Source organism: Bubalus kerabau, chromosome 8 (genome assembly GCF_029407905.1).
Source record: "Bubalus kerabau isolate K-KA32 ecotype Philippines breed swamp buffalo chromosome 8, PCC_UOA_SB_1v2, whole genome shotgun sequence".
Taxonomy (NCBI): Eukaryota; Metazoa; Chordata; class Mammalia; order Artiodactyla; family Bovidae; genus Bubalus; species Bubalus kerabau.
Window position 1 is genome coordinate 113,942,603 of NC_073631.1, and position 20,461 is coordinate 113,963,063.

At 36.8% G+C, this 20,461-nt stretch overlaps 1 protein-coding gene and 1 long non-coding RNA gene across 2 annotated transcripts in view; one reads left to right on the top strand and one right to left on the bottom strand.

The window, feature by feature from the left end:
- Nucleotides 1–20,461, top strand: part of LOC129658456 (contactin-associated protein-like 2) — an 836,688-nt gene that overhangs the window by 568,579 nt on the left and 247,648 nt on the right. The window lies entirely within an intron of this gene.
- LOC129659637 (uncharacterized) overlaps nt 5,871–20,461 on the bottom strand; it is an 83,279-nt gene continuing 68,688 nt past the window's right edge. The window contains exons 2-4 of the long non-coding RNA XR_008718165.1: nt 16,302–16,334; nt 15,483–15,592; nt 5,871–6,007 (exon numbers count right to left, since the gene is read on the bottom strand). This is a non-coding gene — a long non-coding RNA (uncharacterized LOC129659637). The remainder of the gene's footprint in view (nt 6,008–15,482; nt 15,593–16,301; nt 16,335–20,461) is intronic.

Here is a 20,461-nt window from a genome sequence, read left to right on the forward strand (position 1 = left end):
ATTCCTAGAGATCCCATGGACTGCAGCCCACCAGGCTCCTCCTTCCATGGGATTTTCCAGGCAAGAGTACTGGAGTGGGGTACCATTGCAAATTGGCTGTTTTCAGCTGCCTTCCAAAAAATTTTTTATTTGAAACCAGTAACTTCTAAAACCACGCTTGTTTCAAGAACTTTTAAAACTGCTAATTCCTGAATGTTTTAAATATTATAAATATTAGAAACTATGTCTGTGTTATGATATGTGATGTGGTATGATGTATTTAGATGATGCCATCGATTCATTGTATGTTGTTGTATCAGTCAGAGTGAGGAAATAGAAACCATCTAGTTATTTCATCTAAGAGACTCAAGAGAAAGAAATAACTAAATAGACATTCAGTTCAGTTCAGTTCAGTCCAGTCGCTCAGTCGTGTCCGATTCTTTGCAACCCCATGCACTGCAGCATGCCAGGCCTCCCCGTCTATCACCAACTCCCGGAGCTTACTCAAACCCATGCCCATTGAGTCAGTGATACCATCCAACCATCTCATCCTCTGTCTTCCCCTTCTCCTCTCGCCTTCAATCTTTCCCAGCCTCAGGGTCTTTTCCAGTGAGTCAGCTCTTCACATCAGGTGGCCAAAGTACTGGAGTTTCAGCTTCAACATCAGTCCTTCCAATGAATATTCAGGACTGATTTCCTTTAGGATGGACTGGTTGGATATCTGTGCAGTCCAAGAGACTCTCAAGAGTCTTCTCCAACACCACAGTACAAAAACATCAATTCTTTGGTGCTCAGCTTTCTTTATAGTCCAACTCTCATATCCATACTTGACTACCGGAAAAACCATAGCCTTGACTAGACGGACCTTTGTTGGCAAAGTAATGTCTCTGCTTTTTAATATGCTGTCTAGGTTGGTCATAACTTGTCTTCCAAGGAGTAAGCATCTTTTTATCTCATGGCTGCAGTTACCATCTGCAGTGATTTTGGAGCCCCCCAAAATAAAGTTTGCCACTGTTTCCACAGTTTCCCCATATATTTGCCATGAAGTCATGGGACCGGATGCCATGATCTTAGTTTCTGAATGTTGAGCTGTAAACCAACTTTTTCACTTTCCTCTTTCACTTTCATCAAGAGGCTTCTTAGTTCTTCTTCACTTTCTGCCATAAGGGTGGTGTCATCTGCATATTTGAGGTAATTGATATTTCTCCCAGCAATCTTGATTCCAGCTTGTGCTTTATCCAGCCCAGCATTTCTCATGATGCACTCTGCATAGAAGTTAAATAAGCAGGGTGACAATATACGGCCTTGACGTACTCCTTTTCCTAATGGCAGACTAAAAAAAAAAAGCAAAAGGAAGCTACTGAGGAAACACACGTATAGTAATTCTTGAGAAATGCAGGGAAGACATTGGGTTATTAGAAGATAGAGATTTGGAGGAGGGCTCTTGTAGAACTAGAACTCAGACCTCTGCATAAATGAGTTGAACGTTGTCAGGGATTTAATTAATAGAACATACAAGTTATCACTAAGGATTTAATGCCTTATGTAAATGCATGAATAACCATTAATAAAGAATGTTCATGGAGACAATATTATGCATAATTAAATATAGTAAATAATATGCATTATATCCTGTCAAGGCTATCATGCACATGCTCATATAAATGCATTCTTGTGATATATATAAAAAAACGTACTACATCCTACATAAAATGAACTGTATATATGCTAGCAGTGCATATATTAGTGGGAAAGGAGGAAATGTTGGCCAGCTTTGTTGAGACCTCTTGAGATGGGAAGAAGGATTCTCAGGATCAGGATTGATCCTCTAAAGATAAATGCCTACCGGTGTGAGCTGACAGGTCTCAGAGTATGGGAAAATCCAGAGGTGGTAACTGAGTGCTACCGGTACCAGTTATAGGCACACAGGTAAAGAGACACTTGTGTGGCAACCCTGAGAAGAACAGCAAACTAAAGAAGAAGGAACCAGCTCCTCCTTTCTCCTTCTGTCTCACAGTCTTCCCCTAGCTCCCACTTGGTAGAATCTAACATAGAACCAGCTGATTCTACAAAAAAGGAGAAATGTAGTATTTACACTCTTATAGGGAGCACCACCAAAAAAAAGAAAGAAAAGAAAGAGAGAAACATAGTTTTTTTGACCTAAGGGACAATATCTTTTGGCTTCTCAAGTACATGTTTTGGCCTAAATTAAAAATTATGTTTAGTCGCTAATTCTGATATTAAACAAATTGATGGACCCCCCCCCAAAAAAAAAAGTTTCTGTGATCATTTAAGAGAATTCAATACCTACACTTCAAGAGAGAAATAAACACATAAATGAATGTCTGGATCTCATCTCTGAAATTTCATAGATGCTGTACTTAAACAGGTATTCTAGCTTAGTGCTCAGGCATGGGAGACAGGGCTCCCAGAGATGGGCTACTGTGTATACTTTAAGCTACAAGCTGCATCCCTTTAGTAATTAACTTGTAGCAAAGGTTATAGAATCCAAAGTTAAAGAGATTCAACGTGGAGTCAGATTTGTCCTTCCCTATTACAAGAAGAACTATGGCTGCGTCCATGTCCACTATTCCTCTCCAGTAAAACTCAGATCATAAATACACCTGACTCCATGCTCCATTGTTTCTGGGCATACGATTTTAGTATTCTGCTCATTCCAAGAGGAAAAAAAGAAGTCTACCATCAAGAAATTGTCAACAAGAATGACTTTTAGTTATTGCCTCTTTGATCTCATTTCTGGGTGGCCAAGAAAGTCCTCCCACCCCACCTGCAGGTCTCCACAGTGTATTAAGCACATAATGCCAGAAACATTTGTTTCAGAACATGATTTTTTTCCATCATGATGAACAGGAGTTTTGACTCCCTATTAAAATGCTTCCAGAAGAAGTTTCACGTCATTTACCCTGAGAACCAATTTTGGTCTGAATAGTGTAACAGAAATAATCAGGAGGGAGATGATACTGAAAAGGGAAGATAAAAAGTTAGCCTGACTGAAAACAAATGTAACTTTGGTAAAGGTCAGGACCTCCCTGTAAATGCACTTGTCAGGTGTCCTCCCATGTTTCTTTCCATTCTCCAGGTTTGAGGCCCTTTTCCAAGTCATGCTTTCTGAGCATTCTTCTCAAGGCTCACCTCTATTTTCTGTTATTGAACTCTGTTTATTTCCTTTAGCATTCCTCTTTTTGAGGTATATTTGATTATAATATTAGTTTCACATGTACACCAAAGTGACTCAGTGTTTTTACAGATTATACTCATTAAAAGTTATATTAGATAATGGCTATAGTTCCCTGTGTTGTACAACATACCCTTCTTGCTTATTTATTTTACACATGGCAGTTTGTATCTTTCAATCCCATACCCCTAACTTGCTCCTCTTCACTTCCCTCTCCCCGCTGATAACCACTGGTTTGTTTTCTGTGTTTGTGAGTCTATTTTACTATGACATTCATTTGTATTATTTTTTAGATTCCACAATAAGTGATATCATACAATATCTGTCTTTCTCTGACTTATTGTATTAAGCATAATAATCTCTAGATACCTCTACATTGCTGCAAATGGCAGGATTTCATTCATTTGTGTGGCTAATACTTCATTATATACTCTATATCTTCTCTATTTGTGTGTTGATGGACAGGAGGGTTGCTTCTGTCTCCTGGCTCTTATATGGCTTCTGTATCTTGCTGTGAACATCGGCGTGTGTGTGTCTTTTTGAATTAGTGTTTTCATTTTTTCTGAGTATATAGCCAGGAGTGGAATTGCTGGATTACACGGTAGTTCTAGTTTCAGCGTTTTGAGGAAAATTCTGTACTGTGTTCATAGTGGCTCCACCAGCTTACATTTCCACCAAGAGTGTGCAGGGCTTCCTTTTCTCCACACCACTGCCAGCATTTGTTGTTTGTAGACGTTTTGACAATAGCCTTTCTGACAGGTCTGAGATAATACTTCAGATAATGCTTTACATTATTAAGTTGCCTTTTAGTGGCAGTGTTTTTTCTTTACTTCTTTAGAACATGAAAAGCATATAAACCATTTTTGTTATTGCTTATTTAATGTGACATTATTAATATACTTAAAAATCAATATAATGTCCCACTAACATGCTGGTCACGGTGGTTTTCATCTGCATGTCCCTGATCATTAGTGATGCTGAGTGAGCAGCTGTGTGTGCCTGTTGACCCATCTGTATTAGCTCTTTAAGGAAATATCTCTTCAGGTCTTCTGACCATTTCTTGGGTTCTTTGTTGGTGGTGTTATTATTTTTTTTTTCTGTTGTTGAGTTATACGCGTTTTGTCTTAATTTTTGATATTAACCCCTTGTTGGTCATATCATCTACAAATATTTCCTTCCATCCCATAGGTGGTCTTGTCATTTTGTGTATGGTTTCCTTTGTGGTGCAAAAGCTTTTAGGTTAAATCTCATTTGCTTACCTGTGCTTTTATTTCCTTTGTCTTAAGAGAAAGATCCAAAATACTATTGCTATGATTTATGTCAAAGAGTGTTCTGCCCATGTTTTCTTCTAGACTTTTATGGTGGTCAGGTCTTACATTTATATCTTTGAGCCATTTTGATTTTATTTTTGCATATGGTATAAAGGAATGTTCTACTCTTATTGTTTTACACGTAAGTGTTCAGTTGTCCCAGTGCCATTTATTGAAGAGACTCTCTTTTCTCCATTGTATATTCTTGCCTCCTTTGTTGTAGATTAACCGTACATGGAAGGGTTTATTTACCAGTTCTCTGTTCTGTTCCTTTGATCTATATGTCTGTTTTTGTACAAGTACCATGATATTTTGATTACTGTAGCTTTGCAGTATGGTTCTTTATCACCTTTATTGTTTTTTAAGTGTGATTGCTTTCCTTCCATTTTTGTTTCTTGTTTATTACTAACATAAGCTCTTTGAGAATCAGGATTCCACATCCTGTTTCCACATTGTTTCCCAGGAGTCTAGTCTCACACCAGACACAGATATACATGTTTAATGCACTTGGCTAGACAGGTAAACAAATAAATAGTGTGAGTGAGTTTCAGATACCTTGTACACCACCAAATATAAATGCCTGTATTTATCAGAAAAGGCATAATAAATTATTAAACTTCTATTCAGATTTTTACATTACATATTTATGTTTTCATTATCAGTAATTCAATTAGTGGCCATGTAGTGGGACACTATATTGATTTTTTTAAGTACGTTAATAATGTCACGTTAAATCAGCAATAACAAAAACAGTTTATATGGTTTTCATGTTCTAAAAAAGTAATAAAAACACTACAACTAAACGACATTTTAATAATGTGAAGTTTTATTTACAAATCTCTCATTTCTTTGTGTTCATACTGACACTTTTTTTTATAACTTTCCCCAGCAGTTTCTTATCTTTAGCTTTTAAATGGAAAAGTGATTAAAAATGTCAAAACAAATAACTCTGCATTTTCAAGTAAATTAAAATTTCATGGGCCTCTGGAAGATAGTCATATGGAAACATCCAATAATAACCACATCAGCTTCTAATGGAATAAGTTTCCACCAAGCTCAAAAGACCTTTTATGTTTTTATAAATCCATTTTGAGCGATAGCTGAAAAAAATGAAGTTCAGCTCATCCCTAATAATGCTATTTATGCTAATAGTTCTTCAGAGGGTTTATTTCCGTATCATGGATTATATGCACAACAGGACCTTGGGCTGCATTCGTTTATGAAAAGAAACCACTTTTCATACTGCTCAGTTAAATCACATCTTATTCTGCTGACCTGAGATTCAGGACAATTAACCTATTCATTAGTTGCGAATAAGATGGGACATAAAGTGGTGGTTTAATGGAAGCATTAGCACAGCTTAAAATGTAGATATTTGTGTCTCAGGGTGATTTTTCTTCAGCATTAAAAAGCATCAGCAATACCTAAACCTATAGCAAAAGCTGCAAAGGCGGAGTTTTCAATATCTGTCATTCTTCCTTCCTCTCATTGCTGGAATGAATTCTGTCCTGTGGAGCATCTCCTGGGGACCATGAACCAAGAAATGCACTTAGAAGATATAAAGAGAAATAAAACAGGTTATCAAAGCAGTAAGTTTATCCGCTAAAGGAGGAAACAGATTTCAAACAAAAAAGTATAATGTAGTGTTGCAAATTCTATTAAATATGCATATAGATTGTTTGCATACAAACTGCAGTATACCTGCTTCCTTGGGGGGACCTGAGACACAGTGGGAAGTCAGGGTTCAAACTTGAGCAGGGGGTCTCGACAAGATAAGAAAACAGCCTTTGCCTGGTACAAAGTTACATGATCCTTCAAGGAAGTTTAGGGGTGTTTGGAGCACAGGAACAATACTGAAGAGAAGCAGAAATGTCTTACAGTATTCAATTTGGAAGTATTGTGTGCCCTCTTAGGGAACTTTGATCTTATTCTGTGTGTAGCTCTTAGAACTATGTAAGTAAAATAATTATATTGTCAAATGATTACATGATAATTTGCATTTCAGAAGTGTGATTTTTTTTGAGGAGGATTTAACTTATGTCACCAGTTTTTTAAAGGTGTGCAAGTTATTCAAATTTCTACAAGAGATGAGGGGCCTAGAATAAGGTAAAACTAAAGAAAGAGAACGTTTAGAAAGTCAGATATACCTATTTATCTGTGGTGCTCAAATATTGTGTAATTTGGCTAAGCTTTTTAAGAAAACTTTTAAGACATATAATTGATTACACTCATTCTTCAATGTTGATTACATTTATCAATCTTATTTTAAATATGTAAATACATAAACATTTATATATTTAATATAAATATATGAACAAAGAACAGTATACCATCTTTTTCAGCCATAACTATATTTTCTAAAGATCAGAATCAGTACATGATCTACAGATATATTTATACTTATTCATTCATTTATACAATATGATTGACCCAGGTATTATTACTGAACTTGATCGTATGGACACTGCTCATGCCCTAACCTGGCTGAGGGTCTCTACCTTGGCAGGGCAGGGTTCTTTTTCCTTTTTCTTCCAGTGGGTGAATAACTGAGGTCAACACAGCAAAAGCTTTATTCAGTGGCCAAAGGATGGAGAAATGTATAGTAGGGAAGTAAGTTCACATTAACTCCTTGCCCATTTCTGGTGAGAGTGATTTAATTTTAAAGAGTAAAGACAAGGGAGGAGGAGGGAGGCTAATAATGATGGGGGGGTGGTGGCATATGCATTAGTCCATCAGGGAAGGAGCGGGCTTTTTCGTGCCCACCTCCTTTTTATCCTATTTTGGCCCTTAATATCTGGTCTTGGCCAATGGGAGATGTGTCATTTAATGTGCTCATGTAGTAAAATCAACATATAATGAGACTCAGGGTTTGTTGGAGGTCAGATTCTTCTCCATCTCAACCCCAACTGGTTCCATCTGTTTATATTTCCTTTCTGTGTATGTGTGTAGCTTCATTTCTTGTCTATGGACCCTTTAACAGTGTGCTCATCACCGGAAAATGGAGATTTTAAAACCCTGAAAGTGTTCATAATTTAATAAACAAGATATAAAATTATAATATTGTACATTAAGTACTATAAGTATACATTTAAAAAAAGCAACCAAGTCTTAAGGGGGGTTGGTGGGGTAAACTGGAGGTTTGAGATATTTATTTTTTTATTATTAATGCTTAAACAAAAAAATGGTACACATAACAGTGTGGGCAGGAGGAAAGATAAAGGTTTTAGTGAGCTCAGAATACACAAATTCCCAGTGATGCTTTGGTACTCAGAAGCCTAGGAGGAGAAGAAAGAAGTAAGCATTGCATCTGTTCATAAGTAGAGAAGTGACTGTGAAAAGTTTTGCCTCTGTGTAGAGAAAGTTGGCTTCTCTCCTGAAAGTACTAGGAAACCATTCAAAAGCTTTGAAAATCACATCATTTTTTGCTATTAGCAGCAGTAGAAATGGTGAGAAGGGGACAGTATAGTGACATAGTGAGCAGAAAAAATGTAAAGGATTTGGTGACCAGTTGGATGTGTGGTAAGCAAGAAAAGGGGAGGTGATGAGGGTTCCCTGATTTAAGATACAGGTAACTTGAGTGATATTGATAACAGAGATACAAAATACAGAAGACAGAGATGAGGAGGATTGTAGCTTAAGACATGTTGTGTTGGAAGTGCTACTTGGACACCCCAACTCAAATTGCATTATGCAGAAGTAGGAGACTGTAGATTCTTCTCCTGGTACGTTGGTATGAAGGGTAAGGATATGTAATCCTTCTGGGAGGGTGCTTTATGTCCTGAGTAATTTTGTTAAGCTGCCTTTCCTTGGCGCACATAGGTACATACAAAAATGTCTATGGTTATGCATATGTAACTTATGTAAGTCTATCGTTTTGCACTTGGGGTGGAGTGCAGTGCCTGGCACATAGTAGAAACTCAACTCCAGTGTGTCGGATATTTCTGGGATCTACCCAGCATTTATCCCTAGGAGGGATTTTTCTGAGTGTCTCAGTTCAAGTTGTTTTGTTTCTAGTCCAGTGGAAGAGAAGAAAAGCTTATGCAGCCTACTTCGTGCTCTCTGAGTAAATGCTGGCATCTTTACTGGATGGCTGCAGACCTCCTTATTTAGTTAGCTCTCCTGTCCTTAGTTTGAAGATGTTATTTCTGCTTTACATAAAATTGAATTCTCTTCCTGTAAAGTGCTCCATTCCAGAATTTTCCTTATACACTATCATGTAGATCTTATCCCACGAAAACCTTCTGTATGTGTGTTCAGTCATTTCCAACTCTTTGCTTCCCCATGGACTGTCGCCTGCTGAGCTCCCGTGTCCATGGAATCTCCAGTCAAGAATACTGGAGTGGGTTGTCATTTCCTCCTCTGGGGATCTTCCTAATCCAGGGATCGAACCCATGTCTTTTGCATCTCATGCATTGGCAGGCAGATTCTTTACCACTGAGCCACCTGGGAAGTCCCCAAAAGAACTTAACAAGTTTTATTTAATTAACCTTTAATCCTTTTCATCAAGAATGGTATTTTCCTTTGGTATAAGTTGTCTACTGTGATCATCTCTCTTGCTCCACAGCAAAAGATGAAAGCACAGACAGGGTTTGTGTTATATTGTAACCCTTGGATTATCACACAACAGGGACTTGGATTTGCCCCTTTTTTGACCAAAGCATGTAGTATGCCTGGAATATCTTTCTATTTAAAAACAACAAGAACCATGCACAGTGTCTAGTCTGTCTTGTCTCTTTGGTAATTTCTTCGTGCTTTTTTTGTATACTAACAAATGTTTCCCCATTTCTTCCTAAAGTTTATCCATGTTCTACTCTGAGCATGTGGAGACACCCATTTACAGCTAATCTAGAGAATGGCCCATCTTTATTCTTATGTAGCTTAGTGTTTATGTGCATCCATTTATCACTGCTTAAATTTTAATCTGTAGATTATCTGCAGAGCTCACTTAGTAAAGGAAAATAATTGTCTTTAACTGATGAATAATGTTATCTAGGACAAAATAAGAGAAAAAGCTCACTTTCTCTTCATAAGCTAATGACTGTTCTTGCTTCTGATCTGTGAATAATTAGTCAATCCATCATCGATGGCAAAAGCAAGCCAGTCTCTCTCCATGTTTTAACACATGAGTGTAGACAGGTGTAACTTTAGCAATTGAAAATATCATCTATAATTATGCAGGAAAAGTTTGGTTGTGATAGTTATACATATTTACTGTCCACTTTACTTTTCTCTATCTCCACCTGTCAGTGGGTCACATGGCATCTCAAATTTGGGATTGGATGTAACAGTTAAAAGCACCCTCAAATCATTATGCAGTTGTAGCAAGTCTCAAAGCACAGATATCTGTAATGTTGCTTCATGTATGTAAGCTGATCTAAGTAAGCATGAAACTTGTCAGACTCTTAGAAAAGCCACCCAACAGTCTGACTTAAACAAATGCATTAATAACAATGTTTCACTCTAACCCTGCTATACAAACACAGAAACTTTATAACAGCAGGGACTCACTCTCCTCACTCAGATGTTTTCGCAAGCTGGGATTGGGTTCAAGTCCCTTCCATGTGCATCTCATCCTGGGATCAGTGAATTTCTGAGGTCTGCTTTTCTCACGGTGATGGCATACTCGCGATACTCTAAACCAGACCACACAGCACAAACCTTTGTTGTGAGAACTAGGGAGGGGTGAAGGAGAGCCAGGAAAACTAAACTCAGGCTGTATAGCTATTCCCCCCTGGGGTCTTCTCTGTGAGAACCAAGACAGCTGAGGCACAGTATGCTAGTACAGCTGAGAGGGGCAAGAGCCAGAAGGGAGGGGTCTTCCCTCCCTTCCATCCTGAAAAGTAAAAAGAAATGGACTACTATGTTCAGTGTAAAAAGAAAGAAATCGTTTAATAGTCTTCTCCTTGAAATGTCTGGGGAAAAAAATATTCTGAAACTCATCTATCAAACTAGGTAAAATAATAGTTATCCTCTGTGTCTATGATAAATTGATTCTAGAACCCCCATAGATACCAATATCCACAGATGCTCAGACTCTTAATAAAATGGTGGAGTAGGGCCAGCCTCCCGTATCTGTGGTTGGTGGAATCCGTGCATACAGAACCCATGCATACACAGGGCCCACTGTATAGTAATATGTAGCATATCCTTTTAGAGTCTTATTCTGTGGTATTAAAATTAAATACACACACACACACACACACACACACACACTCTAACAGATTTTCTTATTACCTTTTTTTTGTCAACACTAACTTACTTAGACTTTTGTCTTCCAAAACATTTATTAATCTCCTGCAGCTGGGGAAGAACTCTCATGTTATGCAAAACTCCTTTATTCTTGCATACAACTATTTAGATCTCATCTTGCCACAAAATTTTTTTATGACTTTTTCATCACTGTAATTAAATTGTAACTTTCTCTAAGGCAGGCGATAGATTGCATCTTCTGTGGTGTCAAAGAGATTACTTTGAAGTTAGGTGTTGAAGAAACTTCTGTCAATGAGTATGTCCAATATCAATGTTTAATCAAGAAAAGTCTTTTATCAGAACATGTTCAAGAGTTATACAGATTAAGCCACATTGAACAAAGCACAGTCATTAACTGCTTTGTGTTAGAGAAATCACTTTGATATTGGAAGACAGTCCTTTATTTCTATACCTCTCCAGAATTGTCGTTACTTACTGTTCAAATGTATTCTCTCTTTATGTAACCTTAATGATGGAAACAGACATCCTACTTTGAAAATATATAAGCTTGTATGATTTCTAAATTGGACATCTTATCTAGAAGAACAGAGTGTGGAACTTACCCCTCGACCCTTTTCCCATTTTCTTTTCTAACAAAATTGTTTTAGCTTTTTGACTCAGACATTCAGTTGTACAAGGTTGAATTTATGAAAGTAAGATGCATTTTGAAACTCGAGAAAATGAAAATCTGCTCTGTCGTAAATCCCTCCACAACTGGAGGCAGACATACTGACTTTTTTTTTTTTTTTTTTTGCTATCAGAGCTTTACATACTGCTGTTTAGGCCTGAACTATTCCACAGATAAATGCAATATTTTATTCTCAAGTGATCTTTGCATGTTCATGTTGAAAAAGCAAAGGCATAATTGAAAGAAAGCTTGTTTTCAAAGTTTGGTAAGTTAGAAAACAAAGGGGGGCGGGGGCTATTTGTAACTGTTTCTCCTATTTTGAAAGCCTCTTGTTTCAGTTGTCATTATTTAATAGGACCAAGTTTACAAAGCAGGTCCAGTAGAGACTGCTTATTTATTTCCAAACACCAGGCCTATCCTCAGGTAAACAGAACCTTGTTTTATGGTGGTTAAAACAAGTAGTTAAGTTCGGTTCCAAATCTGGTTAAAAAGGATTTCCATGAATACATGTTTCCTATTTAAATGTGCTTTTATTTTAAGAACATGTGGTTATTTTTTAAAAGAACAGAATACTACCAAACTACATACCAACAGCCATTGATCACTCATGACTCTTTAAATTTGTAATCTAAAAAAAGAGTTCAGGAATACTGCTGTGTGCACAAAGGATAAATCTCCAAAAGCAGATGAGTGACAGATGCCAGACAGAAAACAAAAAAGACTAGATACCAGGTGACTGCATGTTTATGAAATTCCAGAACAGACAAAATTCATCTGTTGTGATAGAAATAAGGATAATGGTTGTCTTTGAAGAGGGAAACTTCCGGAGGGCTGGAATTACCCTGTGAATGGATCTAGATGAGGGTTAGATGGATGGGCACAAAGTGAAGACTCGTTGAGTTGTACATTTCTAATGTATGCACCTTACTGCGTATAACTCAAACCCTAATAAAAGCGTTCTGAAGAGTTAAAAAAAAAACTCCTTAATGAAATAACAGTTGATTTTATACTTTACTGTAAAATATAGTTAAATGTGATGATGAAGAATATTTAAGTGAATGTAACATTTTAAATAATGTTTAAGTAAATGGCTCACTGGTAAAGAATCCGCCTGCAGGTTCGATCCCTGGGTTGGGACGAGCCCTTGGAGAAGGAAATGGCAACCCACTCCAGTATTCTTGCCTGGGAAATCCCATGGAGAGAGGAGCCTGGCTGCATACAGTCCAAGGGGTGCAAAAGGGTTAGACATGACTGAGCCATTAAGCAACAAAATGACAACAAAGATTTACATAAATGGAATATTTAAGCAAATAGGTACTTAGCCTTGGAGATAAAATTTAAGTCTGCTTAGTCAATACTCTTTATCCTAAATATAAGAAAATTGATGTCACGAAAGGTTTAAGCCATATTCTCTTCTACTTGTGGATTCTAACTTAATTTTACTCTTCAGAATGAAGGGTCACTATAAAATTTTGGCTGAGATTGGTCCTTCCATGATGTTTTGCTCTGTTCAAGTCTCCAGACTGGCACCCTATGCTTCTGTAAAGCTTTCAAATGAAACCTAAGACTTGATAACAAAATTTGTTATTTTCAGAATAATTTTCTTTCCTTAAGAAAATAATTTCCTTATATTCCTAATCTCATTATCCAAGACGCTTGCCAGTGAAAAACTGAATTTTGCTTGACAGTGATTTGACTTAGCTGTTCCAAGGAGACTGAGCAAAGTTGAGTGCCAACATACATATTATTGAAAAACTCCATAAGAGATTCCAATATGGACCCCTTGTTAAAAGCTGTTGATAAATCCCACCATCCTTAATTCAAAACTAAGAGAATTAGTATCCAATAGAAAAATGGCTTGCCCAAGTTTTAAACAAATGTAATAGTAGTATTTAAATATTATATCTGGAATCAAATCCCACTGTAAGACTGCTTTTTCCCCCCTCTTCATTTTCTTATTTGGATCTTACGGAAATTGTTTTTTTTGTTTTTTGTTTTTTTTTGTTTTTGTTTTTTTGTCTCTCAACCTTTCTCATCCATATGTCTTTGATTGTTACTAATGGTTGGTATCATTACTTTTTTCCTCCCCATATTTTTTATGCTTTTACACTTTAGAATCTCAATATTGTTTGTCAGGATTCTGAGAAAGATGGTATAATAGTCTACCTCCCATATTAAATGATGGACTTTTTATCATGGAGTAGGTTTTTTAAATGGAGTTGATTTTCTTTAACATTTGTAATCACTTTTAGTCTGTTGATTCGCTCGTTCAGTTGTAACACTGACGGCAAACTACAAAATATATGCATAACTAGATTTAAAGGTATGTTTAAATGTCATCTCTGTGTCATGTCAGATATAGGCAATTGAAAAGATAGGAGTTATACAAAGCTTTTAAAATAATATCAATATCATGTGTTTTGAAATCGAAGAAGTTGCTATGGTAAATATGGATTTGTTTCTAATCAATTCAGACATAAGAGTAGTTACTAATTGCCTAATTTTCTCCTAAATGGGCTTTGGTATGAGTAAGTATTTACAGTTAACGCATATGATGAAGTTTATGTTTAAGTTCTTTTCTAAAATGGCTGAGAAGTTTCATGCTCTTTCTGAAAGTGAACGAAATTCATGTGAGGATTTGAAAGATTTTAGTATTTTATTTATTTATTTATTTTTTAGATTTTAGTATTTTATATTGGAGTTTTATTTTGAACCTTTTCCAGTTACTGTAATATTAGGAAGAAAATGTACATTCTCTACCTAAAGTTTTAGAAAGTAGTGTGTTTTCTTTTCCTTAATTGCTAATGAGAAAATCATATCAATGCATTTGTCTTCTTTTCAACAGATTGTTACAAGCCAAACGCAAGGCATTATAAGCTAGAAATTTAGTTTGTTTCCTGTGTTGTGCTGTGCTTAGTTGCTCAGTTATGTCTGACTCTTTGAGACCCCATGGACTATAGCCCACCAGTCTCCTCTGTCCATGGGGTTTCTCCAGGCAAGAATACTGGAGTGGGTTGCCATTCTTTACCATCTGAGCCACCAACCCTAATTCACTTTGTTGCTGCTGCTAAGTCACTTCAGTCGTGTCCGACTCTGTGCGACCCCATAGACGGCAGCCCACCAGGCTCCCCCGTCCCTGGGATTCTCCAGGCAAGAACACTGGAGTGGGTTGCCACTTCCTTCTCCAACGCATGAAAGTGAAAAGTCAAAGTGAAGTCGCTCAGTCGTGTCCGACTCTTCGCAGCCCCATGGATTGCAGCCCACCAGGCTCCTCTGCCCATGGGATGTCCCAGGCAAGAGTACTGGAGTGGGTTGCCATTGCCTTCTCCAATTCCCTTTGTTCGTCTTCTGTAAATATGACTCCAGTGAGGGAAAAGCAGCACTATAATCAGTATTCTACATCGTATGTGATAATGTGTTATGGTGACTGGTTATAGCAACAATAAGGTAAATCAGTACCTTTATATGATAAAATCAGTGTATCAATCTCAGATTAAACAATGCAAGTCATTTTTAATCAAGTGTGATTATTTTTACTCTTTTAAGTAATCTCAAATGTGTAATTCATAATGGTTGTGAGAAACTAGTAAAAAGAAAATAAATGTGTTACTTTTCTGAATATATATGGAAATTTGGATTCCAGTCTTTTTTTTTTTTTTCCTGTTCATCTGTACAACTCTAATGAAACCATTTTGGCCTAGGGAAACTAATAGACTTGGAGTGGCTAAATCTCTACTATTGAATCACAAGTCTTTGCTTAAATATTAAGTTCTAGTTTCATAAAAAGGAAATCTTACAGAATCAATGAGCAAGGATTCCTGCAAAGGAAATCAAATCAGAGAACTTACTCAGGTTCAAATACACAAATAACCAAAAAGTGATAAATTTAGTGATAAATGGTACAGGGTATTTTCTCCTATTTTATTTATTTTTTTTTTTTTCCTTTGAAGCTTAAATCATGTGGCTGGTTGGTTTGGTTACAAGTATCATGAAAAATTTCCTTAGTCTCTGTATTCTCCAACTGTGTATGTGATGTGTGATATATAAAATACCTTTTCTATTTGAGCTGCTGTAACAGAAAAACCAAAGACTGGGTGGCTTATAAATAACAGAAACTTACTTCTTACAGTTCTGGAGTCTGGAAGTCTGAGAGCAGGGGGCCAGCCTGATCTAATTCTTGTAAGGGCCTCTTGCAGCTTGTTGACAGCTGACTGCTTATATCTGCATGTGCTGGAATGCAGAGAGAGGAAGCAAGAGCTTTGTGAATTTTCTATGGGCTCCTCCCTCATGACCTCATCAAATCCTAATTACTTCCCAAAGGCCCACCTCTTGGAGCAATCACATTCAGAGGGTAGGGTTTCAACCAAAGAGGAGAGAGACAAAAATATTCAATCCATAGCAAGGAGTTTGGAGCTTAGAATAAATAAAAACCAGCTTCTAATTAAAATAATATCAGGAATTATTTGTTTATAAATTATTTATTCTTTTATTCTTTACATCATGACCATGAGACCTAACAGAGAAATATATATCTTAGGGGATATGCAATTAATGGGAATACCTGCAATTAAGGGCTTCAGTTGTAAAGAATCTGCCTGCCATTGCAGGAGACTTGGGTACGGTCACTGGGTTGGGAAGATTCCCTGAGAAGGAAATGGCAATCCTCTCTAATATTCTTGCCTGGAAAATCCTATGGACAGAGGGGTCTGGTGGGCTATAGTACACAGGATCACAAAGAGTTGGACACAACTCAGTGACTAAACAACAACAACAACCTACAATTGAATAACTTAAAATGCCATTGATTCAAGACACATTTGCTGAGTGCCAAAAATTTAAGGCATTACACTAGATGCTGTTGAAGATACAGAGGTGATTAATACGATACTTCTGCCCTCTCTGGTTAATATTGGTTCATTTTAATTTCTACTTATATTACCTTTCTTGATGATGCTTTTCTCAGTTGATGACTCTGAAGATAAGCAGATTTTCCATGACTATCAAAGGTGTACCAACGACAGTTTTATTCTGTGTTATATGTCTGCATGAAGAGACAGAGCTTTATTCTTTTCTTGACATTTATGGCATCCATGTACCTGCACTCCACTAAAGGTTACCTAAATCAAATTTATTCCAAATGGCCAACATTTAACATTAAAAGTGTGAAAGGCAAGGTAAGGTTCTCTATAGGTCAGCATTGAATTGACTGACTGAATTATAACCAGGGAATGATGAATTACGCATTCCCTTTTAATTTCAAATACTGGCTAACAGATGCATTGATTCTAATACTCACTCTGTTGTTCAGTAGAATGACTGCCATTACTTACCTTTCGATTTTGATCAAAATATTTTCAAAGTCATTTGTAACTCCATTGTTACAATTTCTCAATTCATATTAATATATGCTTTGGAAGGTATTCCAGTGTTTGGGTAATTATGCACAATTAGGCACAAAGACAAGGTCATTACCTACTTTAAAAAAAAATTATCAAAATTTTCCAGTGGAGAAATTCAGACTGAAAAATAAACCTTGTTAGATATCTCGGAGTTGAACACAAGAATTGAAACTAAGAGAAGAGCTCAGGATGTTTTTGTAACTTAATGTTGGATTTTGTATCCATGTGTACAAGCTCCTTCAAAAAGCTACTTTAACCTGCATCCTGACATCAAGGGCAGACACTGTACCATCTGCATCATTTGGTACCTGTTTATCCCGCTTCTTTAAAAAGTATAATCACTTACCACAAAACATCTTAATAAATCTGGAACAGAAGATAAATCAAGAAGGAAAGAAAGAAGATACACTGTCAGGGTTAATCTGTATTTTCTATAATTTGGCATATTTAACTCTGTACCTGTTGGCAGAAAGACATAAAAGGAACTACAAAAATTACATAGATTTTATCAGAAAAAAGAACCATACCTCAAGCAATAAATGTTTTTTGATGGCATTAAAATCTTCAGCTTCTCGCTTGCGTCTCAAGATGGAGAAGGGGCACTATTCTCAACTCTTAAGACACTACATTCCGAAATGGATGTTTTAACTCTAAGGACATAAAATTAAATCCAGTGAAGTCTCTTCTCTACTATGATGCAGATATAGAGGTTTCTGATTATCCATGTCTAAACTGATTTGCTTCAGCTTCCCATCTGTCTTCCCATAAACTGGTCAGTACGCCACTCCAGTTACCCCTACTGATTCACTGGTCCTACACACCCAGTTCCATAAAAACATAGCCCTAAATTTGTGTTTCAGTTTTCATTTCCTGATCAGCTGAAACCTGCTGTCTTCACTACTTTAACAGAAATGCTGGATTTAAATTTTGCCATTTTTATGCCCAGATCAAATGAAAATTGTTTAGCTCTTAACTCATGGCACTCTCTGCTACATTATATACTGGACCAGTTAATTACTCACTCCCAGAACTCTCTGTTGCCTGATTTCCAGGACACCTTGCTTATTTATTCTTCACATGCTACTCTCTTCAGTCCTCCTGGGTTTCCATTATGAGCATTCTGATGTCTCCTTTTCAGTGTTCAATCAACTATCCTGTCCAAGACCTCCTGATTGTTTATCTCTTAAAATGTTCTATAACGCAGTGTTTTTCTCCATCTTTACTATATTTTCCCTGAGTTTTGGCTGTCATGTCTGTGAGTCATATAATCATAGTTTATTCCCATCTATAGTTAACTTCCAGGTTTTCTTTAGATTCCTTTTTTTTTTTTTTTTTCCTTCCAGACCACTTACCTTCTATTCTACTTCAACTGCAAAGCTAACTGTGTTATACCCTGCTTGACATTTTAAAATGTGCCAGCCCCCAGCTATTTGGATTTTCCTTTGTACACAGTGTTGCTTCCTGCCAGCCTGCCACAGCCCTTTGGGACATCTGTCCTGCCTGCAGTCTTCTTTGGCTCATCTTTTGAGAGTAGAGATATGCTCTCCTGTTCTTACTGCATTTATCATGTATTTTAATATAGCTTATTTGTGTTTCTGCTTTTCTTATAATTTGAGAATAAGTCCATGCAATGCTTAATATATTTTTAATAAATGATTGAATAAAGGAATTGAGAATCTATTTAAGAGAATTCAAAATTTATAGTAAAGTAACTGAGGAGAGTATGTTTCTTAGTTTTCTTCGTAAAGACTTTTTATAAACTGGATAGCCAATGGCTTCAAAGTATATTGAGGTCCCAAAGAGAGAACTTTTAAGTAAGTTAACATTAAGATTTTTATCCTTAATCGCCATACAATAAGATTTATTATGACCTCCTTATAACTAGAATTGGTATGAAAAAATCAATTTTATTTTAATGAATGAGTCAGTCACATGATTTAGTAAGCCTAAGGTATATTTGGGCATTTACTTAAGCTTTACATATACTAGTTTTCTACCTGTGACATCTCCTGTCTTAACCAACTGCCATTTATTTTAACAGTTCCTGCCTTAGGCTGTTACATTTCTCAATAAAATCCCTAAGAAGTACCTAGAAAACAGAAGTTGAAGATCATAGTGAGACACAGAAGTAGAACTACTTTGATCGGTTGTGTGGCAGGAATTTCATTCCTTATAAGGCGGTGATACTAGATTTATAAAAACCAGTGGGGACCACACATGAGGTTTCTGCTAGAAACAGGCCTGGTGTGGGCACCAGGAAGTGGAAGAGAGTTTGCATTTCTTTTCCTGTCCCTTAGTTCAGAAAGGATTGGCCTGTACCAGCCATAAAGGTAGACAGGCATTCACCTGGCAGATGCTGGCATTTCAAAGTAGCCAGAGTAATGTCTCCAGCCCTCCAGTAGCACCTTCTTCCAACTCCTGTTCAGAGATCATATAATGACTGGAAGTAGATGGAGGTGGGATTTCATCTTAGGATGCAGAAGACCTGTAAACAGACAGCCTTTGACTGCTGTGGGAGCTGGGGGAATTTGCATCTCCTGAAACACTATACCACTGCCATTTCTCATGGGCTCCATTACTTAATACTGTCATGGGGTTGGGGACAGAGTACAGATGGAAAAAAGTTTGTTTTAGATGCAGCAACTAATTAAGATGCTAACCTCCTTAATTGTAATCATGGCATCATAATATTATAGTCATTCTGACTTAGAGTTCTCAGCTTCTATTTTCTTCCCACCATCTAGTCACCTCCTTCCCAAATTCTGGTTCATACCTGACTGCATGCAACACCACAGTCCAAATCCTATTACCTCTGAATAAAATCAGTGAATTAGCTTCCAAAAGGGTATTTCTGATCCAGCATATATTTTTTTGTTCAAGTCATTTTAAATCTGGCATGACCATATTAGCTGTAGCAAATAAAGCACAACTCTGATCAGGTCACTCTGCTCACGCTTTTCAATATTTCACTATGAATCTTGAGAGCTCTTAAATTACTAGCCAGACAAGGCTCAACTGTATTTTCTATCTTCTGATCCTTTTGTTCTATTAAAAAAAAAAAAAGAGCCATGACTTATGGGGTAGCCCTGTGAAATACAGTGAGAATCAAAAATCCACATAAATGATAGAAATGCTGATTTTCCAGTGTTTTTCAGATTTTTAGACTCAGCACCATTTGAAAAAATAAAGAGCCTCTATATTGCTTATGCCAGCCATTCACCATCAAGAAAAAGAATTTTTATACATGACAGTTTAAAAAGACAAATACTGTGTATACTATAACTCTTTAGACTACTCCTCTGTAATATTGGGGACATCCTAATGAGTATAAATTTGCAATACATCACGCTATAAGAAGCAATAATAATGAAAGCTGTCAGGGTTCTCTGAAATTGAGGTTGAAATACTACTCACATCAAGAGCATTGCTGATTCCATTACAAATGAGGGAACATCTCAGGGGTCTTTTATGTAGTAAAATTCCCTCCCTAGAGAAGATAAAGACATGTACAAATGTTGTGCAGTTGAAAGAGGACATATTGCTGGGGATGGGCAGTATAACAGTTACTCAGTTTGTTAGTGTGTGTTAAATATTAATTCTGGAATCTCCTTGTCTTAAAGTTCAATTCAGTTCAGTCGCTCAGTCGTCTCCGACTCTTTGCAACCCCATGAATTGCACCACGCCAGGCCTCCCTGTCCAT